Source organism: Pelodiscus sinensis, chromosome 3 (assembly GCF_049634645.1).
Source record: "Pelodiscus sinensis isolate JC-2024 chromosome 3, ASM4963464v1, whole genome shotgun sequence".
Classification (NCBI taxonomy): domain Eukaryota; kingdom Metazoa; phylum Chordata; order Testudines; family Trionychidae; genus Pelodiscus; species Pelodiscus sinensis.
Genome location: NC_134713.1, coordinates 137,621,829 through 137,644,458, shown reverse-complemented (window position 1 = coordinate 137,644,458; position 22,630 = coordinate 137,621,829). Strand labels below are relative to the sequence as shown.

The following is a 22,630-nucleotide window of genomic DNA, read 5'->3' as shown; positions in this document are numbered from 1 at the left end:
AAAGCTTGTACAGGCAGTCCCCGACTTACGCGGATCCGACTTATGTCGGATCCGCACTTACGAACTGGGCTTTTCTCGCCACCCGTGTCCTCCGGGGCGAGAAAAGCTTCTCCCGGTCTCCCTGGTCTGCTGGGGGGGGGTCCAGCAAAGCCACAGGACCCCCCCAGCAGACCAGGGACACCCGAGCAAAGCCACCACCTGGGCGGCTTTACTCGGGTGTCCCTGGTCTGCTGGGGGGGGGGGGTCCAGCGGCTTTGCTGGACCCCCCCAGCAGACCAGGGGGACAAGAGCAAAGCCGCGGAGCACGCCCGCAGCGGGACAGCCTGGGCGCACCTGGGCTGTCCTGCTGCGGGCGTGCTCCGCGGCTTTGCTCCCCGTCTCCCTGCAGACCAGGGAGATGGGAAGCAAAGCCTTGGAGCACGCCCACAGTGGGACAGCCCAGGCGCGCTTGGGCTGTCCCGCTGCGGGCGTGCTCCGCAGCTTTGCTCCCCGTCTCACTGGTCTGACCAGCAGACCAGGGAGATGGGGAGCAAAGCCTCGGAGCATGCCAGCAGTGGGACAGTCGCGGCACGCCTGGACTGTCCCGCTGCCCGCATGCTCTGCTGCTTTGCTCCGCGTCTCCCAGGTCAGCAGACCAGGGAGACGGAGCAAAGCCGTGGAGGACTTGGGCGGTCCCGCCACCCCCGTTTCCCTGGTCTGCTGGGGGGAGGGGGTGCAGCTAGTGCCCCCCCCCCCCCAGCAGACCAGGCTTTTCTTGCCTTCCCCTGGGGTAGAGCAGCTGGGGGCTGCCGGGTTGGTCCCGCAGCACCGCTCCGGACCAACCCGACAGCACCCCAGCTGCTCTGCCCCAGGCGTCCTGATTCAGCCGCTGCTGGTCAGTTTCAGCAGCGGCTGAATCAGGACGCCTGGGGCAGAGCAGCTGGGGTGCTGCTGGGTTGCTCCAGGAGCGCCAAGGAGCGGCGCTACTGGACCAACCCAGCAGCACCCCAGGTGCTCTGCCCCAGGCGTCCCCAAGTCAGCCGCTGCTGAAACTGACCAGTGGCTGACTACAGGAAGCCCTTGCCCCGGGCTTCCTGGAATCAGCTGCTGATCAGTTTCAGCAGCAGCTGACTTGGGGACGCCTGGGTTTCTTAAGTTGAATCTGTATGTAAGTCAGAACTGGCATCCAGATTCAGCCGCGGTTGAAACTGATCATTTCAGCAGCGGCTGACGCCAGTTCCAACTTACATACAGATTCAACTTAAGAACAAACCTACAGTCCCTATCTTGTACGTAACCCGGGGACTGCCTGTATATGACGAAAACGCTCCATCAAGAGTGTGGGAGCCAACCCTCTGTAGCACCTCTAGTTCCAGAACCTATGCACTAAGCTATCTATTGCTTAGTTAACTATAATGTAACTTTGGCCATGAGTTGGCTTTTGTAATTTTGTATTTATGTAATAAAAAATCAAAGTGACTAAAGAAGTAATATAATCTAATGGTACAATTAAAATTCATATGAACACTTGGAAACGGGGACTGAAGGGCATACTGTATAGTATGGAAGGATAATTATTAATATCTAGTATATGCATATTCAAAGCACTGGACAATCTAACTAATAAGTCCTCTTAATGCCTCTGCGAGATAAACATTATTCCTATTTTACAGGATCTGGAAGAGAAAGATGAACGGATTCACCCATGACTCGACAGTGAAGTAGCAACAAAAGCCAAGATTAGAACTCAAAATCTCCAGACAACACTGACTTCCCACTAACATGCAATCAATTACCTTTTATTTACATAATATAGGAAGTGTGCATGAAGTTTATCTATCTGACCTTAAAATGTTTGTCTCTACTGACTTGCACCTTGTATGATCATTTGCACCAGAGCAAGATGAGGTTAAATCAACCCCAAATGTGAATGGAATCATTTTACACCCACACAGACTTTACTTTGTCCAGGTGAAAAACTATGAAGTGATGTGTAAGGCCGAGGAGAATCAGGTCCTTGGATGTGAATTATGAGGCAAAACTTAGATTTAAGGCAGGGTCGATGTGCATCTGGCCTACACTGAGTCTATTCCAGACAACCCACCCCTGTTCAGATTTGCTAAATATTATTTCTTCTCCACTTTTGCCCTGTGAATTCCGGAGACATACTGATCTCCAGGAAGGCAATCACATAGGCCAGTGATTTCAAACTTTGGGTCACGACCTGGCACAGGTCAGGCTAAAGCTGGCTTGTGACCTGCACTTTGAAAACCCCTGGGGAGTCCCTGTTCTGACACCATGTGCCCTGGAAGCACCTAGCAATTCCTGCTCCTGGGAAGGGGGTCATGGGGCTCTGCACACTATTCCTGCCCCAAGCACAGACTCTGCACTCCCATTGGCTAGTTTCTGGCCAAGGGAAGATGGGGGGAGCTACCTGTGGGCAAGAGCTGCATGTCTCTGACTAGCAGCTGGGCCTGTGGCTGGCCACTTCCAGGGGGCAGGGCATTCTGGCAGCAAGACTGCCTCTCCACCCCCACTGCACCACTGACTGGTTAACTCACATGCCCCTGCCTCAACCCAGAGCCCCCTCCTATATCTCAGACCTCTTATTACTGGCCCTCCTCCAGAGCCTGCACCCCCATCCCAGAGCCCTCACCCCACCACATCCCAACCCTCTGTCCAACCCAGAGCCCCCCAATGCAGAGTACCCTCTGGTACCCCAAACCCCTCATTCTCAGTCCCACTCCAGAGCACTGTCTTCCTCCCACACTCCAACCTCCTGCCTCAGCCCAGAGCTCCCTCCCACACCGAAAGCCCCTCATTTCTGGCTCCACCCCGTAGCCCTCATGCCCTCATTCTAACCCTTTGTCCCAGCCCAGAGTCCTCTCTGGAGTCCTTCATCCCCAGTTCTGTTGGGGCGTAGAGATCAACAGTTTTCTTCACTGCATCACCAGGGAAAAAAGTTTGAAAACCACTGCAGGCTATCGTTCTGCTGACAAAGCCACATGGCAAGAAGACATCCTTATGCACCACTGCCACAACCTACAAAACATAGTGCTGACATAAGGCCTGCTTATCCCATCAGAGACATATCCATCTCTTCTCATATCACAGTAATAGCTCTGCCAAGTGGATGCAATTCTCTGTATAGCTACACCTAGCACAGTGCATCCAGCTGGAATGCACACAAATAAATGCTGGAATTCAAATCTGTGGAACACACCATAAAAGTAGCAAGTTATTTTAGTCCTTCTTGATGTCTATTTTAGGTCAGAAGGGACTATTAGATCACGTACTTTGATTTCCTCAATAACATAAGCCAGAGAATGTTATCCAATTAGTCCTGCATTGAGCCTAATAACTAGGGGTATGTCTACAGTACCCCGCTAGTTCGAACTAGCAGGGTAATGTAGGCATACCGCACTTGCAAATGAAGCCCGGGATTTGAATTTCCCGGTTTCATTTGCATAAGTGAGGAGCCGCCATTTTTAAATCCCCGCTGGTTCGAACCCCGTGCAGCGCGGCTACACGGGGCTCGAACTAGGTAGTTTGGACTAGGATTCCTATTCTAAACTACCAGTACACCTCGTTCCATGAGGAGTAACGGTAGTTCGGAACAGGAACCTAGTCCGAACTACCTAGTTCGAGCCCTGTGTAGCCGCGCTGCACGGGGTTCGAACCAGCGGGGATTTAAAAATGGCGGCTCCCCGCTTATGCAAATGAAGCCCGGGAAATTCAAATCCCGGGCTTTATTTGCAAGTGCGGTATGCCTACATTACCCTCCTAGTTCAAACTAGGAGGGTAGTGTAGACATACCCTAGTGGACTAAAGCGTATCTTCCAGAAAGGCATTCAGTCGTAACCCATAGACATAAAAATGGAGATCTCTCTTCTTCTTGGTATTTAGTTATTCTCTGCACCCCCCATTAGTGAAGCCTTCCCAGTGGCTGTTGTCAGCTCCATGTGGGCAGAGTTAATGTTACATTGCAGGGGATGATACCCTAGTTTTATATTTCCAGCTTGTGAGTGGTTTAATTTGAAGAGTTGATCACATTAGGGAAAGGCATGTGGAGACACTGAGTAACCAGGACTCTGTTTACTGCCTTTTTCCTTATTTTTTCAAAAATAATTTCTTGGACCCAATATACCACAGCCCAGCTCTCCCCTTCCACTGCCCATGGCTGTTTGGCAGTGATTTCCCACAGAACGCACTCACTGGCTACATGGTAGTCCCCTCATTTCCCTGGTATTATCGTCTCCTCAGCCCTCTCTGCCTGTCCAGAATAACTGGTCCTCTCTCCTCCGCCTTCCTCACAAAGAGGCAGGGGTCAGCATAGCACCAGCAGTCTGAGGAACTGTAAAAGGAATGTAGGCTCAATGCAGGGACTAGCATGGAGACATATTCTGAAGGGGGCCCAGATGTAGAGGATTTAGCGGGGATAGAAACGAAACCCCTCAAGCATTCGTCCTGCACATCTCACACCCTGCTTTCCATCCCACTTTTTCCTATACAATACTGTTTCAACTCCCCCTCATACTCTTCTCCACTAATCCAATCCCCCCACGTTCCCTAAAGCTACTCAGAGACCTCCACCACTGTTCCAACTTCTCCCTCCATCACATCTATTGCTCTGACAGTCCCCACACTCAGAGTAGCTCCACCCTCCTCCTTGTCATTTTATGCCCCAGGCAACCTTGGAGGGAACACAGAATGGTTGGAAGAAGGTGGGGCTCTCAGGAGTGTATGTACCAACTGGAGCCTGGGAGAGGAAGCTGGAGATGCAGAGTTCCCACCTGAATTGTGGGGTGACAACACAGGAAGCTCAAAGAGGTGTGAAGTGTCCCATTCCTTTCAATGTGATGGTCTCCGCTGAACGCCCCCTGGAGATGGATACAGGATGCAATAGATCTGAGATGTATGATCTGCATCATTCATCGTCCACCTTTAAACAGAAAGTGAGGCTCAACCTTAACTGAAGCATATCTACCACACTGCTATAATTTTGTAAATGAAAACAAGAATTTCCCTTCATTTTCCCTACAATAAACAAGGCCCATGTTAAGGAGCAATTGAATGTAATGTAATGCGCTTAGACATGTGTTAAAGCTGACCTGTGTTAAAGGGCTACATTTTAAAAGCTCAGATTTGAAACTGCTCACCCCCTCTAAAGGAAAAAAAAGCAAGATAAATTATTATAAATATATATTCCCATTTGAACATGCATTTACCTGATTTGAGTACACAAATGCATTTGTGTGTGTGCACAAAAATACATTCTACAGTCATAATCTCTAACTTAAGTTTTGAAAATTTAGCCCCAAAAGTATAAAATTCCAGAGCAGAAATCATCTTTACTCTGCATTTTGTGTAATTCTTTCCAACAGTGTAAAGCTGTTATAAAATGCTATTACACTTGGCAGTATTATACACCCATTTTGCAGTGCTTGGCATTATAAGGGCAGTCTCTAGGATGGATCACACCTGATCCTGTACAGCTAGCAAATGAATTTCTTTTTTATACTGTGGCTCAGACAACTTTTGTGACTTTCCTTGTCTGAGATCAGTTTCTGTATATCTCTGGAGGTCTCTTTCAAAGGCTTTGGTGAACTCTCAAAAATTAAATAATGAGCTTATATGCCCCATCTTTTCTGGGGAAGGAATTAAAATGATGTAAACAAATCACTCTTCCTTAAAACACTGAGTAAAATTTCCAATATTTTGCTTGAACTTTGACTTAAATTAAGGAATGAGAACACAATCATAGTTACTTAAAAAAAATAGTAATTTGAGAGAACTGATACACCGAGCCACTTCTCAACACAAATAGTTTCAGACCTACCATAAATTGTCACTATTCATTTTTCTGATGGTGACTTGCCTAAGTGACAAAACCTAATTTGTTTTCATTGTTATTTATGACAAATTACATTTTAGACAATTTTGTTTATTTAGTTTAAAGTCCTCTCCCACTTAATGAAATACAGTAACTGGCACTTCTGCAAAATCCATTAAACATTTCCAGATTAGATTCCAGCTTGTCTGGTGTATATGCCCACTGGAGTACAGTGTATCTTTGTGCTGTGTTAATGGGCTGAGCTACTGGATGAGACCAGACTTTCTGATGATTGAGAATTTTCATATGAACGCCATACTATGAAATGGAGAGACACAGAACTCGCATGAAATCAGAGGAATGTACAACATGTTTTTACTGGCTAACCCATGTCACATCCATTACACTATGGATTGAGATAAAGAAAAAAGCCTCTTTAAAAAAAACCTTAAGAACTGCAGTTGTTTTATGGAGAAATTCTTAGAGAACAGATGTTGGTGACCTCTGAAAATAGGAATAAGAAAATAAGAAACACCATGCTATTTCATGACACGCTCCCAAAGATGGGGGAGGGGAGCAGAAGAAAAAAGTCAGCAGGGATTAACAAGGCCTGCTGATCAGGGAAGAAAAGATGGCAGCTGTGCTTGGCCCAGGACCCAGGCAGGGAGAGCAGAAGGTGGATTGGATTTAATAAGAAGTCCTTGGATGGTGGGAGACTCTCTAGGGAAATGTTCACCTGGCAGCGTGACTAGTCTTTTTTTCCTCTCTTATGCACATTTCTAAGATGAACAGACAGAAATAGGGCCTAAGAAAAGCTCAGCCGTCTGAAACGTTTCAGGTCTCTTTTACAGGAATCTGTGTCTTCTGTTAATTATTTAAATAAAAAATCCATTTGGGAAGGTAGTTTTGTTGGTGGTTTTCCTTCTGTTTTGAAAACACCAAGAAAAACAGCATATCTCTCTGCAGCTACATCTAATCTACGATCTTCTTACAGAAGAGGAAATGCAAATGGAGCACTCATTTGTATATGTCGCTCTCTCATTTGCATTTCCCCCCAAAATGAGGAAGAATGGCTCTTGCGCAAAAGGAAAAGGAAGAGGAAATGCAAATGAGAGCGTAACATATGCAAATGAGTGCTCCATTTGCATTTCCTCTTCCGCAAGAGGATCGTAGTTTAGATGTAGCCTGAACTATTCTGGCACAAAGTGAGGGCTCCTATAACTCTGGAGCTGGCACAAGGAGGAATCATTCCCAAACTATGATAACTGTTTTCCTTACTCTAATAAGGTTCCTTGTTCAGTATTAGAAGAAAAGCAACTGATTCTTTTGCCAATGCAATAGGGCAGGGAGTCAAAAGCTGACTTATTTTTTAAGCAGCATGTGTGCCAAGAGCTACATGCAAGAAGCCATTTGCAATGTACAACAACCAGTTTTCTTGGCTTGCAAAACTCAGAAACAATGCTGTATATTCTCGAGCACTGTCTATTGGGACTTCAACAATCTCTCTCTCTCTCTCTCTCTCTCTCTCTCTCTCTCTCTCTCTCTCTCTTTTTCAGAACACTTCAGTAACAGTTAGGAAAAGAGAATGTGAAAGTGCAATGCTCTATATGACTGTCAGCATGCTGAGTCCACAGTATGTCTGGCCTGAGTAGAATGAGCGCTTGTGCACAAATCAAGTCACAGTGAAGCTTAAGTGCGTGCAGAAGTACAGATGGATCCAATGGCATGATGTGCAGCCTGAACTCATGGAAGTGCAAGTCCCCAACAAGAAAGTAATGGAAACCTGTTGCAAAAAAGAGCAAAGATATTTTCATGGGGGAAAAGCAAAGGCACCGCAACCCCCCTTAGTTTTCTGGTAAGAGGATACAAGATTGAAGTCTGTCATCCACAGGAGACATGCATGGAAGCATAAGGACAAAAATTACTCTGGATGCATAGCTATTAGAGCAAAGGAATGCAGGTAACATATGCTTCCTGGGATCTGTGTCTAAAGATGGCATTCTAGGAGGACAAGCTTGAACTGTTAATCTCAAATTTGCAGCATTATTGTTGTTTAAATCCAAAACTAATTAAGGAGCAGAGATGACTGATTTTGGATAGGACTCAACAGTCCAGTGGGGCAGATAAGTTGCTGAGTCTATACACAGTCTGTACTAGCTTTAAAATATATATATCTATTAAAAGAGTATGGACCAGATGTTCAGTTCATGTAAATCATTGTAATTCCACTGACTTCAAAGGAGCTTTATTGATTTGCACTAACAGAGCTATGCCTACACTACAGTGACTACAGCAGTACAGCTATGGCACTGCAGCCATGCTGCGGTTGTAGACACGTCCTATATTGATGGAAGGGTTTTTCCATCACTGTAATAAATCCAATGTCACTCTAGGTAGTAGCTAAGTCAATTGAATAATTCTTCCAACTATCTATCTGTATCTACAGTAGGTCGAGGTGTGATGTAACAAGGTTGACCTAATTTTTAGGTGTACACTGAGCCTTAAAACATGTTGTTATGCATTCAACACTTGGATTGATAGTGGAGTAACCACAAATGGGTATGTAAGCTGTCATTGAGCTGAGTCTCATAAAACACACAGAGGAAGATGGATAGTGTTCAGTCATAACAAGCAGCCTCAATGGAATCAGTGTGGATTTTATTGAAAGAAGAGGCTGTGCCATAGGCATTCAGCAAAGCCACACGAATGTGAATCCTGCCGTTCTCCAGAATAAAAGAAGAACTGAATCAGGTGGAGAAGATGTCATAGCAGACCATAATGGATAGTGATGTGACCTGATGGGGCCGGTGTTTGCTTTTTAAAGCATACATCCATATCAGCACTGATTTACTGAAGTTCAGTGAAGGAGGGAAAGGTATAATCTCCTCCTTTTATACGAGAGAATCTCCAAGTTCATTGGTCCAGTAATGCTCCCATCATTAAGAACTTACTTTTCTATATCACAATTTAATCTTTTTCTGACATGTTAGTTGTGACATGAATGTAAATTGCAGTCTGGATGAAGAACAAACTTCTGTGCTGGTTACATATAACCCTGGTCCACAGCCAGGGATTAGAGGTTTCTGGCACCTTTGTGATTTAAAAGCAGTACTTTCTTAAAGGACGTAGTTGTCAGTTTGGCCCTGTCACTGTGGCATGGAATTGAGTGGAATCTCTGCTAGGCCTTGCCTACACTATAATAATCTTGTGAGCTCAGACGAATACTAACTCAGTTACACACTGTAGTGGAGATGCAGCTGGGGCATTCTGGCAGGCTTTATGCTTCTGTGACTCTGCTAGGCTAGCAATTTTTAATAATGCTTTTTTGAAGAAAATTGCTGTCACTATCAAAAGCCCCCACAAATTTTCCAAAGAAATGAATTAGATTCTGGAAGGAGTAACATTCTCCAAGGGGTCACGTTTTTGTCTCTGGAAAGTTGGAAGAACATAAAGAGGTTAAAAAAACCCCTCTGGTGACAACTCAAGTTGCTGAACCAAAATTAAAGAGAAAAATATATGTGAGGATAAATTAAAGTTTATAGGGGTGCACACAGCTGATAAAAATGGTGTGAAAGCAGGTTCAGAAAAAGTCAAAGTCATAGCTGAAGTGCCAGCACCTAAAAACATAGCAGTTCACACAGTTCCTCGGTAGGATATAAATTTTATTCAAACGTGACTTCAGAAGACCATGCTATTTATAAACTACTTAAAACAGATGGGGATAAATCACAGGGATATGCTTCTGAGGATCTAAAGCATCTATTGACCTCCTCATAGAAGCATTTAATGTTTCAAAGTCTACAGCCATTTCAGCAGCTGCGGTCTCATTGAGCTGCCACTTTACTTAAATGAAGATGATCAGAAGCGGGCAACACATTGTTCCAGATGGCTTTTGAACAAATCTAGAATGCACAGATAAAGAGAATATTTGGTGAGTGTGAGGGGTGTGTGAGATGCTTGCAGGTTTTGCAAGATCTTGATAACATCCCACTTGTGGCAGACCACAAGACAATTTTACCATTAATAAACATTAAAACCCCAGACAAGCATGCCCTTAGATGATAGATAATAGAATACTCCCTAGGGAACTTCCTTGTGGCAATTGTGCATGAGGTGGAATGTAACAGCTGCCTAACAGCTGTACAATATGCAGTAATTTATGGGTGAAAGTGAAGACTATTGAAACTTCATGTATGCAGAATGGCATTAGAGTACTGAAGTTGGAATCTGGCCAAAACACTTGATTAACAGCCTACTTTAAACATCCCCAAAGCCATGCAAATTTAAAAAACAAATGGTTAAAATCTCAGTTTTTACATCTCCTTCTAAAGATGGCATCTCAGTGCCAGCCCCATGTTTAATGACAGGGTCAGAGTACCAATTGAAACATCACTTCCTGCAATGTTTAGGAACCAAATTCTACCCTGGCATAAAAAGGTGCCATTCTTTGGTCTCAACTCAATCAGAGGACCTTCATCTTTAAATTGAAATCAGATAGGACCAGGGTGCAAAGTGATCCTACTCCTTCCAATTGACTTTTACTCCTTAAAAAAAATCAAGATTTTTTAAATGGGACTTACCTACATACATGTACACAAGAAAAACAAAATATATTATTTCATGAAAGTAAAGAGCAGCAGAGCTCAGAATAAAACAAGGAAGAGTAACATGTGCCTCCCACATGGACATGTGAGCTATATTAAGTTTTTCCATGAATAGCAACGAATGTGTCCAAGAATGAAGGAATGTATCATCCTGTTAACAAATCCAATAACTTTTGACAAGACAATTTTTTATAAGTCGCTGTAGACAAAGCCATTAAAACTCCTGAAATGACTACTGCCACAGTCAACCAGGAACCCCTCCAAGAGGTATCTCTACTTCATGGTCCTGTAGGTTCCTTCAGTGCAGTTAAACTAAACTGCAGTCACATTCATTAGCAGTGGATCAAGCATACTAATAGGCATATTATGGTAAATGGTGTATTGTACTGTAGAGTAAACAAGAATAAGCAAACCCGTCACCTTACCTGTAAAAGGGTGGCAAACACTAAGCCCCAGATCCTCAAAGATATCTACGTACCAATTTTCCATTGTTCTAAGATCTTGCATAATGATACACAGCTCATTTAAATCTTCTTGCTGCCGGGTGTCTGAACTCTGCAAAAAATGCAGGTTAATTACAGCTGAGTCATAGCGACAGATGCATCTAGTTATATACCACAAGAATGTAAGTGGGGTTGGAATGTCTTTTTTTCTCTGAGATACAATGGGGGAGTGGCACAGAGGAGGTCCTACACAGAAAGTCTAAGAAACAGCCAAGCTTGGGGAAAAGCCTAGATTGAGGTTTATGTTATTTTATTGTTTTGATTTATCAATAAAGGGGATAAGACTGGACTATATATAGAATATGTTCCCAACATGGTGTGAACTTAATGTGCAAACCATTTCTTATAGCAAATTATATGTATGGATCATCTGAGAGACAACTGAATAGCTTATAACTGATAACTCAAGAAGCCTTTCAACAGACTAATGAAATGTACTTTAGGGTACGTCTAGACTACAGGGTTTTGTCGACAGAAGTTTTGTCGATAGATACTGTCGACAAAGCTTCTGTCGACAAAGAGCGTCTAGACTACATTCAGTTCTGTCGACAAAACAAGCCGCTTTGTCGACATGACAGTGTGGACGCAAAGGACAGTTTAGATGCAATAATGCTTTCTGTCGACAGAACTCTGTCGACAAAAGGCGTTATTCCTTGTAAAATGAGGTTTACCAGCGTCGACAAAACTGCTGAGTTCTGTCAAAGTTACGTCGACAGAACTCAGCGGTAGTGTAGACGCAGGTTTAGTTTTGTCGACAAAAGTCCACTTTTGTCGACAAAACCCTGTAGTCTAGACACACCCTTAGACTACCATACATGAGTGTACAGTACATTTCCAGGTCTGCTCATTCTCTGTGCTATAAGGTGAAAGAAGACTTCTTTAATGCTAGCTAGTATCCTGCAAGGGAAATGCAAAGGATGTTAAAGTGCTGGCAATAGCAGCTTTAAATGGCACTGCTAGGTTATGTCATTTTCAGAATGTCAGGAAAATTCAGTAGTAATAGAGATGTAGCCGTGTTAGTCTAGTCTCGCTGAAACAAAATACAGGACTATGTAGCACTTTAAAAACTAACAAGATGGTTTATTAGGTGATGAGCTTTCGTGGGCCAGACCCACTTCCTCAGATTTGATCTTTAAAGCACTACATAGTCCTGTTTTTTGTTTCAAGAAAATTCAGTGGCATTGCCTATTTTATCTCAGTGTGCAGCTCACTGCCCTGATGAATCAGAGTACACATTCCCCCAAAGCAAAGTGAGTTCCTTTTAGTTGTTGCAATTATACTATAATATAAACTTATACACATCTTACAACTGATGGAACTACAAAATGGGGTATCTGACATAGATTTTGATTAATCCTATGGAAGCATCACTTGTTTCACTGTTTGTTTGTTTTTGTGGAAAAATATCCATTGTTATATGTGAATAGCAGAGTTCATTATATCTGTATGTAATATTTATTAAAAAAAAACCATGATAATATCAATTATCTCATAGCAAGGGGACCAATAGTATAGGGACTGGCATGAGCATATAGCAGCTTTTCATTCCAACATTGCCTGTTTCAGTCTGTTCCAGACTGATGATAGCTGAAAATGATTGCTATTCAGTGGCCTATGTCAAATGAGTTTGTGATCTCAACTCAGGTTTATTGTAGAATAGTGATAGAGATGCAGCCGTGTTAGTCTGGTGTAGCTGAAACAAAGACCGAACTATGTAGCACTTTAAAGACTAACAAGATGGTTTATTAGGTGATGAGCTTTCACCTAATAAACCATCTTGTTAGTCTTTAAAGTGCTACATAGTTCTGTCTTTTGTTTCAGGTTTATTGTAGCTATGTTTAAAAGACATCATATTGGTTGCATTGCTTGCTGGCTGACACTCTTGGAAGAGAAGACAAAAATTATATCAATACATAGAATGAACATTTTTTCTCTAAGTGTTCCCTTCAACTCAGAGTTAAGGCACATCAGCGAGGCAGCATAATGCAATAGCTGGTTGGGGAAACAGAATTCAATATTAATTGAAGTTTTGCAGTTCTTGGTGGGGTTTTTTAAGCCACCTGTACAGAGTAGGGAATCTTGCAGTGCACTAGAACTGTGAGTAGACATACGGTGCATCTACACTTCAGGGCTTAACTCGAAATAAGCTACGTTAATTGCATATTTTATTTTGAAATTGCTCATTTAGAAATAGGGAGCATCTACACAACACTTACTGTATATACTCGAGTATAAACCGAGTTTTTCAGCACATTTTTTGTGCTGAAAAATGCCCCCCTCGGCTTATACTCGAGTCAGCCTCCTGCTCGCGGGCGGGCTCAGCGCGTCTCTGCCGCCGGCCGGGTCTAGCCGCGTGAGCCCGGAGCTCCGGCCCCGGTAACCGAGGCGCTCGGGGCGGGGGGCGCTGCCGGGAGCGGGCTGGGCTCCGTGTGTCGGGGGCCGTCGCTGCGCGGGGCGCTCGGAGCCTCTGCCGGCCGCTTGGGTTGCGGGTGCGCCCGCAGGTGCTGCTCGGAGCCAGCGGCCTCGCCCCGGGGCCGCCGGCAGGGAGGCTCGGGGAGCAGCCGAGAGGGGCTCTGGCCTGGGAAAGGTCCGGGCGGGGGCGGCGGGGGCTGAGCTGGTTGGGCCGAGTGTCCGAGCGTCTGTTCCCGTGTGTGACTGGTGCTGGCGCTGGGCGCTTTCTTGCAGGCGGCCCTTCAGGGGCTCATTGGATTGGCGGGAAGACTTTGAGCGGGAGTTACGGTATTTTTGATACCATATTGTTTTTGTTGACCCCCTTTTCCACTTACAGAGCTAGGTTATTGTTTTTCTTTGAAATAAATATTCATGTAATTTTATTGGTATCTATCTTCATTTTTTACATTTCCCAGTAGCTGCCTCATTTCCTACCCTAGGCTTATACTCGAGTCAATATTTTTTCCCAGTTCTTTGTGGTAAAATTAGGTGCCTCGGCTTATATTCGGGTCGGCTTATACTTGAGTATATACGGTATTTCAAAACAGAGCACTCTTCCTTCGATTTCCCTTATTCCTCGTACAATGAGGCTATGTCTACACTGCAAGCTTCTTGTGCAAGAATGGCTGTTCTTGCGCAAAACCTTGCAGAGCGTCCAAACTACAAGCCCATCTTGTGCAAGAAAGTTTACAGTAGATCGTCAGAAGAGAGGGCTTTTTGCGCAAGAGTTATTCCTCTTGCCATGAGGAATAAGCCTTTTTGCGTAAGAGCTCTTGCTTAAAAAGGCTATTGTGGACAGGAACAGGGGTTTCTTGCACAAGAAACTCCTATGGCTAAAATGGCCATCAGAGCTTTCTTGCGCAAGAGAGTGTCCACACTGCCATGGAAGCTCTTGTGCAAAAGCACATGGCAGTGTGGATGTGCTTTTGCGCAAGAACTTTTGCTCAAGAACTCTTGTGCAAAAAGTTCTTGTGCAAGAAGCCTGCAGTGCAGACGTAGCCTGAGGGTTACTGGAGTCAGGGTATGTCTACACTACCCCCCTAGTTCGAACTAGGGGGGGTAATGTAGTCATACAGAGTTGCAAATGAAGCCCGGGATTTGAATTTCCCGGGCTTCATTTGCATAAAGGCGGCCAGCGCCATTTATAAATGCCAGCTAGGTCGGACCCTGTGCCGCGCGGCTACACACAGCACGGACTAGCTAGTTCAGATAGGAAGCCTAAAAATGGTGCCGTCCGGCTTTATGCAAATGAAGCCCGGGAAATTCAAATCCCAGGCTTCATTTGCAACTCCGTATGACTACATTACCCCCCCTAGTTCGAACTAGGGGGGTAGTGTAGACATACCCTCAGAGTAAGTCTTCCAGCTTGACAGGATTTTGACACTATTTCAAAATAATTGCCTGCCGTGTATACGCAGACTAAGTTATTTCAGAATAGTGCTAATTATTTCCAAATAGTGTTGCAGTGTAGATGTACCCATAATCTGGACCAAGGGATGTCAAACTGATGCATATTGAACCCTAAATTCACATATAAATATTTTTACTCCAGAAAAGTAGGCTATTCACTTATAAGCTACATCTACACTGCAAGCTTTTTGCGCAGGAACTCCTGTTCTTGTGCAAAAGCTTGCAGAGTGTCTACACTGCACATGCATTCTTACGCAAGTAAATTTACAGTACAGTGTCGGAAAACAGGGCTTTTTCTGGAAGAGTTATTCCTCTCTCCACGAGGAATAAGCCCTGTTGCGCAAGAGCTATTTCACAAGAAGGCAGTGTAGACAGGCAACTTGAATTTCTTGTGTAAGAAAGCCCTATGGCTAAAATGGCCGCCACAGCTTTCTTGCTCAAGAGAGCGTCCACACTGCCATAGACTCTCTTGCGCAAAAGCACATGGCAGTGTGGACACGCTCTTGTGATAGACCTTTTGCACAAGAACTCTTCTTCAAAACAGTTCTTGCGCAAGAAGCCTGCAGTGTAGATGCAGCCATAGAGTTTCTAAACCATCATATCCTAAAGAAATGTTCAGAAGAGTTCTTATGCAGGAAAAAGTGAATGATGTGTGGAGGAAGGGTTTGGTTTTGCATTACTGAAAACTACAAATGCTTCCCAAAAGCACTCAACCTAACATATCAAACAATAATGAATAAACTTATTCTTAATTATATGGGTCTCCTGGGTATTTTCAAGCATTCACTTTTTTTGTTTTGTTTTTACAGTGCTGGAAAGAATGTGGACAACAGCCAAAGCTCTCCTGCTAACGTCTAGTAGTAATTGTACTTCGCTACATTTACATGTCATGGAAATACGAACTGATCTGGGAAGCAATGATTATGAGACTAAATCGCATCTGTTACAATTAATGCCGTTTAGTAACTATTGTAATTATAAATGATGACAAAGGGAGAACTTTTACAAATGATAGGTTTGAATATCAAGGAAAGAGGCGCTTGATGGATTGAATATCGTCAGAGACAGATCATATCGGAGGTAATTAATTAAAATAGAAAGAGGTTTAGAATAGGAGCCTGTGGAATACTTTAATTAAAATAACTATTAGCATGGAGAAAATGGAGATGCCAAGGGGGTTGATAAACTAGCCTGAAAACCTAAGACAAGAATATGGTCTGCAACAAAAAAGGGACTGTAATTTATGTGCCCAAAATTCAGCAGAGGAAAAGCAGGGGAAAGCAGTAGCTGATCCCTACCTACTGCTTAAACATATATTCACACATGTGGCTACGTCTACACTGGCAAGATTTTGCACAAATACTTTCAACACAAGAGTTTTTGCGTTAAAATTATTTGTGCAAAAGAGCGTCTACGCTGGCATGTGCCTTTGTGCAAGAGATGTGCTTTTGTGCAAAAGCATCCATGCCAGTGTAGACGCTCTCTTGCGCAAGAAAGCTCCGATGGCCATTTTAGCCATCGGGCTTTCTTGTGCAAGAAATTAACGTTGCCTGTCTACACTGGCCTCTTGCGCAAGAACAGTTGCGCAAGAGGGCTTATCCCTGAGCAGGAGCATCAGAGTATTTGCGCAAGAAGCACTGATTTTATACATTAGAATGTCAGTGTTCTTGTGCAAGTACTCGCGTCCAGTGTAGACAGGTGGCAAGATTTTATGCAAAAGCGGCTGCTTTTGTGCAAAATCTTGCCTATGTAGACACAGCCACATTGTATGAACAAATAAGAGTTGGTCTGGTGCAGATCTCTCAAATGCATACTGAGGCCTAGAACACAATTCAAAAATATTTCCAAGGTGACAGTTTTATGTTAGCAGAGCACTCACAGCAGCCAGCACGTGTTTCTACGGGTGGTGCACTTCTGTAAATGCCTCGATGCACATAACAAAATGTATTCCACACATGGATGGAAAAAAATTACTAGCAACACTGGACAGGGCACTTTTAAAATAACTCCAGGGTCAATACATCGAAGTGTGAGTGCCTATACTTTTGTGACAAAGTTATTGCAGCAGCTGCTGTTAAGGCTGTTGGAACAAGCTGCTACTCAAGGGATTAGTTCCTGGTCCAAAATCACTTCCCTATTCCAGCTGGTAGGGGCTTGAAACAATATAGAGACCAGAATAGTGCAACTCATCTCAAGTTGATACACAGAGCAGAGAATCTGGCCCAGTGACTTAGGCAGTTTTGTGCTGCCTTAGTGCCACAAAATAACTTTAAAACTGTCTTGGTGAGGATGCAGCCCCCTATAACAGGGAATCACTGGGTAGCATATAGCCAGTGCAACAAATTCTATATTGCCCACCCCCCTCTACTGGCACTACAGGGCAGAGAAGTATCAAGAGCATGGTGTGTGGCTGATCCTGGGCTGTTGAAGCAGTAGCTGGGATAGGAACAGCTCCACAACACAGTGCCAGTCTTTAGTAGTTATGTCCAGTCACTACGGAAATATTGGTGCCACATGGCCCCAGATCCTGAAAGAACCTCAAAGAACCTGACTTGCATTGAAATTAACAGGAGTTATGTAGGAGCCTGAGGATCTGGATTATAGGAACTTGGAGTAAAAAGGTAAAAATGGAAACAAAATATAGGAATGAAATGTATTACTAACAATCATTCTAAATTAGACAGTTCAAATCCAGTGTAACCCAACAAGCCTAGCAGAACAAGCAGCAGATTTGCCTTGTAAGGGACATGGTTTAAGGAAGGTGCTGTTTGGTAGTCTTCCCTATGGGAGACAACACAATAACAGAGAAGACTAGCTGGTGAAGTTCAGCTTTCAAACAACTTACCTGCTCTGCAGCAGCTACTTGCAGCTACAGTTTGCCTCGTTATTTCCACTGCATTTTTCTGTTAAAAAAATATTTAAATTTTATTTTTTATTGTCAAATTAAAATAGTGTAGGGGAGGAGGGAATAATTCCAGACGTGTGAAGATGTTGAAATTATTTTTTTGGAAAAATTTTAACATTTTCTAAGTGACACATAAAGTTATGGGTGTACATTTAAAAGTGAAATTACCAAATGAATTGGGGATTTTGCTTCTGAAATGGGAGCTGGGCAGGGAGAAGCCATTTCATATCAAGATAATAATGCAGCTTAGAGATCTCAACACTTCAGAGGTACAAAGTTGAAGGTAATTTGACAGGACACGTAGAGTCTATGCTAGCAGAGGCATGGATGAAGGCTCATTTTCTTGTCAAAAAAACGGAGTATAACTTAACTTAAAATGTCTATTAAACAACAAGAGCCCATCAAATCCCCCACCCCTAAAACAAACAGACAACCCTCCTTCCAAATCTTGTAGCATCTGCTAGTGTTAGAAAATCTCACCTTAGCTGAACAATGTGACCAAGAAATTCAGAGAGAGCTTGAATGCTACCTCTAGCCTGGAAGATGTCTTTGTCTCAATAAGACAGATGTGAGGATATGTTGATGGCAGTATTTTCTTTTTTAACAAAAAACAGGAAAAGGAATTGAAAATTCACCCTTTCACAGATTTCAGAGTCAGAAGGAACTATTATTATCCAGCCGAACCTCCTGTATCACACAGGCCCTAGAATTTTCCTAGAGTTATTCTTAGGGATTGTTTTTTAGAAAAATATTTAATCTTGATTTAAAAATTGCCAGCAACCAAGACTCTACCCTGGCCCTTGAACAGGTGTTCCAATGGTTAATTACCCTCAATGTTAAAAACTTACACCTTATTTCCCGTCTGAAATTGTCTGGCTTCAACTTCTAGCCGCTGGATCAATGTGATACCTTTCTTTGCTAGACTGAAGAGCCCATTATATATATATATATATATATATATATATATATATATATATATATATATATATATATATATATATATATATATATATAGTAGCCCACTGTCTGCAACTCTGTAACGCTGAAATGCTGGCTGTTCCCTCTGGGCAGCGCTGTTGCCTCCCGCCGTGGCACTTGGCTGACTTCTGCGCCACTCAGCTGGGCCACTTTGGAGGAGCAAGCGGCACAAGCAGCCATTTGGGTGCTGTGGTCCCCATGCAGCACCCCCGTGCTGCATGGGGTGCACGGGGCCCAAACGACCGCTTAGCCGCTTGCTCACCAGCTCAGCTGGGCTGCTGCGGGGGAGCCCAAATGGCCGCTTGCTCCACTTGCTCCCCCGCGGCAGCCTGGCTGAGCAGTGCAGAAGTCAGCCGAGCACCACGGCGGGAGGCGAAGGGGAGCGGGGCAGTGACATGCAGTGCGACAGTGGCTCGAGGCCCTGCCCCCCCGGCCATGAATGTCACGGCCCCGCCCCCCTTTGCCTCCCACAGTGGCACTTGGCTGACTTCTGCGCCGCTCAGCCAGGCCGCCGCAGGGGAGCAAGTGGCGCAAGTGACCATTTGGGCTCCGTGGTCCCCCGAGCGAGAGCAGGAAGGGGAGGAGAAGAGAAAGAGAGAGAGAGAGAGAGAGGCAGGAGGCAGAGGAGAGCTGAGAGAGAGAGAGGGGGAGGCAGTAGGAGGAGGAGGAGAGAGAGAGAGAGAAAGAGAGAGAGACCAGAGGCTCAGGAGAGAAGACCGACTTGGAGGAGAGACCTGAAAATCCCATCTTATGACGGGCTAATTGGCTAGTTATTAAATATTTGTTCACATGGCAACTATTGCACATGTCCAGATAAAGTTCAAACATGCCAGAGAAACATCTGATAGCCAATAATGTAGTATTGCTGAATCTGTGCAATACATGGCGAGGTCCTGTTGCATTCTGGGAAGTGGACAGGCACAAGCCTACCTACAGCCAAAGGCTCCTCCTCCAGCCTAAGGGAAGGAGCTACTGAGCCTGGGACACAAAAGAGTATAAGGGACAACAAGAAAAAACAGGAACAGGTGTGAGGGTCAAAGGGTCAAAAGTAGGGAACCTGAAGAGGACACTGAGCAGAAAACTCCTGAAAGCACCTCAAAGCTGCCAAAGTGCCAGGAGATGTGGCCCAGAGAAACTCTGCCTGGATATGTGAACAGAGAGAAGAAGGGAAATAGATCCTACAGTCACAGAGCACCTCCTCAGCCAACATCCTCTCTCTGATGTTACAGATACCCATTTTGGCCTTGTTAGGATGAAGTTGATGAGGGGGTCTCGTGGCTTTGTGGGGCTACAGATGGCATGTGCATAAATGAGAAGGTGGCGGATGGGGAGAAATGCAGCCAGAACCACAAAAGGAGGTCCAGGAAAAGCCAGAAAAGGAGCCACAACCTGACACACTCAAGGGAGGAGTGCACCAGGGTCTCCCTTATGCCGCAAAAGGAATAGGCATCGGGGATAGGGGTGACCTGCATCAGGAACATGCTATTCCTTACTCCTGCTAATAACACACATTCAACATTATGGCATATGGGCCCTCCTTCAGTGCTTCAGCAGCACATTTAACTTTTTTCATGCCGTAGAAACATTACTGCTTTATCTGGTGGGTGGCCTATGAATTTAGCTGAAATGTACCTTCTGCATTAGTGTGTATGGCTATGTCTAGACTCCAGGGAATGCGTCTGCTCTTCCGCTTTTTTTGCAGAAGAGCAGACACACTCTTTCGGAAGCCCTGTCTTCCTCCTCCCACGAGGAAGAACGGCTCTTCTAAAAGAGGGTTGTTTTTTTTCTGAAATTTGGCCCAGTGTAGATGGGCCAAATTTTGGAAAAGCCTCTTCTGAAAAAACAATCGGAAAAAGGTATGCAAATTGTAGAGCGCAATTTGCCTACCTTTTTCTGATAAAGCCCCGTAGTGTAGAGATGGCCTATATGGGTATGTCTATATTAGCCCCCTAGTTCGAACTAGGGAGGCTAATGTAGGCATTTGAAGTTGCAAATCAAGCCCGGGATTTGAATATCCCACACTTGATTTGCATCTTCCCGTCCGGTTGCCATTTTTTAAATTTACAAGTCCGGACTAACCGCCCACATCTACACAGAGCAGGTACCCAGTATTTCGAATTAAAGCCCTAAATGGAACTACCTGTTATTCCTCCTTGTAGGAGGAATAACAGGTAGTTCGATTTAGGGCTTTAATTTGAAATACCGGATCCCTGCTGCGTATAGATGTGGGCAGGTAGTCCGGACTTGTAAATTTCAAAAAAAAAAAAAAGGCGACCGGCCGGGAAGATGCAAATCAAGCGCGGGATATTTAAATCCCGGGCTTGATTTGCAACTTCGAATGCCTACATTAGCCTCCCTAGTTCGAACTAGGGGGCTAGTGTAGACATACCCTATGAAACATGAGGATGAGGAACTGTAATGTATAAGGAACTTAGAAATAAAACCCACACATTTTAGCTATATAAATGTCAACATTTATTTTCTGGGAAATTCTTTCTAGATTGGAGAATCCTTCAGAGCAAATCACAGGTATTCCTATGACATCATTCTAGTTAGAAACTTCTTCTTCTGGATGCTATTAATTGCCCATATAACTAGTGTATTGAAGGCAAAGTGTCTGCTTATATGAGAGAAACTGCTATTAAATGTTGGAACTGGAGTACAAATACATTTCAGCAGCTAGGTTCATTCCTCCCTTGGAGGAGGCAGTTTCTTTCTTTGGGTACATCTAGACTACCGCGTTTTGTCGACGGAAGTTTTGTCGACAGATACTGTCGACAAAACTTCCGTCGACAATTTGCGTCCAGACACATGGAGTTCTGTCGACAAAGCAAGCCGCTTTGTCGACAGAACTCCGTAGTCTGGACGCAGTGTTACAGGCAATAACACCTTCTGTCGACAGAGTTCTGTCGACAGAAAGTGTTATGCCTCGTAAAATGAGGTATACCAGCGTCGACAAAACCGCGGAGTTCTGTCGACGTTATGTCGACAGAATTCCGCGGTAGTGTAGACGCTGGTATTGTTTTGTCGACAAAAGTCCACTTTTGTCGACAAAACTAGGTAGTCTAGACACACCCTTCCTTTCTTTCTTTCTTTCTTTCTTTCTTTCTTTCTTTCTTTCTTTCTTTCTTTCTTTCTTTCTTTCTTTCTTTCTTTCTTTCTTTCTTTCTTTCTTTCTTTCTTTCTTTCTAAAAGGAGAAGTAGGTAATATTTGCCTAGGCTTAGTGGCTACTCGCTTACATCCCTACTGCAGGGAGGCAGAAGGCAGCAGGTCCACATCCCCTTTCCAATGATGAGTGGCCATTTCAGACTGCAGTTTATCCTCTGGGGCAGGGGCTAGATGAAGACTGGCAAAGTGTCTATAGGGGGCTAGGGTACCTGGGAGGTAGAGTGTGGGGGCACTGCTGTAGGGTAGTAGCAGGAGGAAAGGATGCTCTGGGCTGGAAGGGGTATGGGGCCCGAATCAGTGCAAAAGACAGGTAGTTGAGGGTGAGACAGTGGCCAGCAGAAGGGGCTCTGAGGCTGAAGAACTCATTTTTGAGGAGACCAACAGGAGGTGCTGTGGTGGTGAGTCCTGACCAGTGTTGCCTCTTAAGCTGCTGCAATGCCACTTCACAGGTGATTAATCAGCCCTGCCCAATCAGTCAGCTCCATGCACAGAGCCCTGAGCCTCTGGCTGGGCAGGGCTGATGAATCGCCAGTACCACATGTTTCCAGTTAGGTATCCAAAATCAGAGATCCTTCTTTTAAAACCTAACTGATATTTAAGTGACAAAAACTGCAAGTGGATCTCAGAAGAAAGTGATAGAAACACATGTTCTTGAATACTGTGCTTACCACTATACGAATCCACTAGATCAGTGGTCCCCAACACGGTGCCCGCGGGGGCATTTGTGTGCGCCTGCAAAGTGCTTGGGGCTGGCCTGGCCCTGGGCACGTGGTGCATGCATGGTGCCAGAGCCAGCCC

The 22,630-nt window shown here is 44.5% G+C and overlaps 1 long non-coding RNA gene across 1 annotated transcript; it reads left to right on the top strand.

The window, feature by feature from the left end:
- The first annotated feature begins 3,778 nt into the window (after window positions 1-3,778).
- LOC106732574 (uncharacterized) lies at window positions 3,779-18,641 on the top strand. Its single transcript, XR_001368816.3, has 3 exons — window positions 3,779-4,934; window positions 7,369-7,772; window positions 15,590-18,641. It is a non-coding gene; the product is annotated as an uncharacterized LOC106732574 (long non-coding RNA).
- The last annotated feature ends 3,989 nt before the right edge of the window (window positions 18,642-22,630 follow it).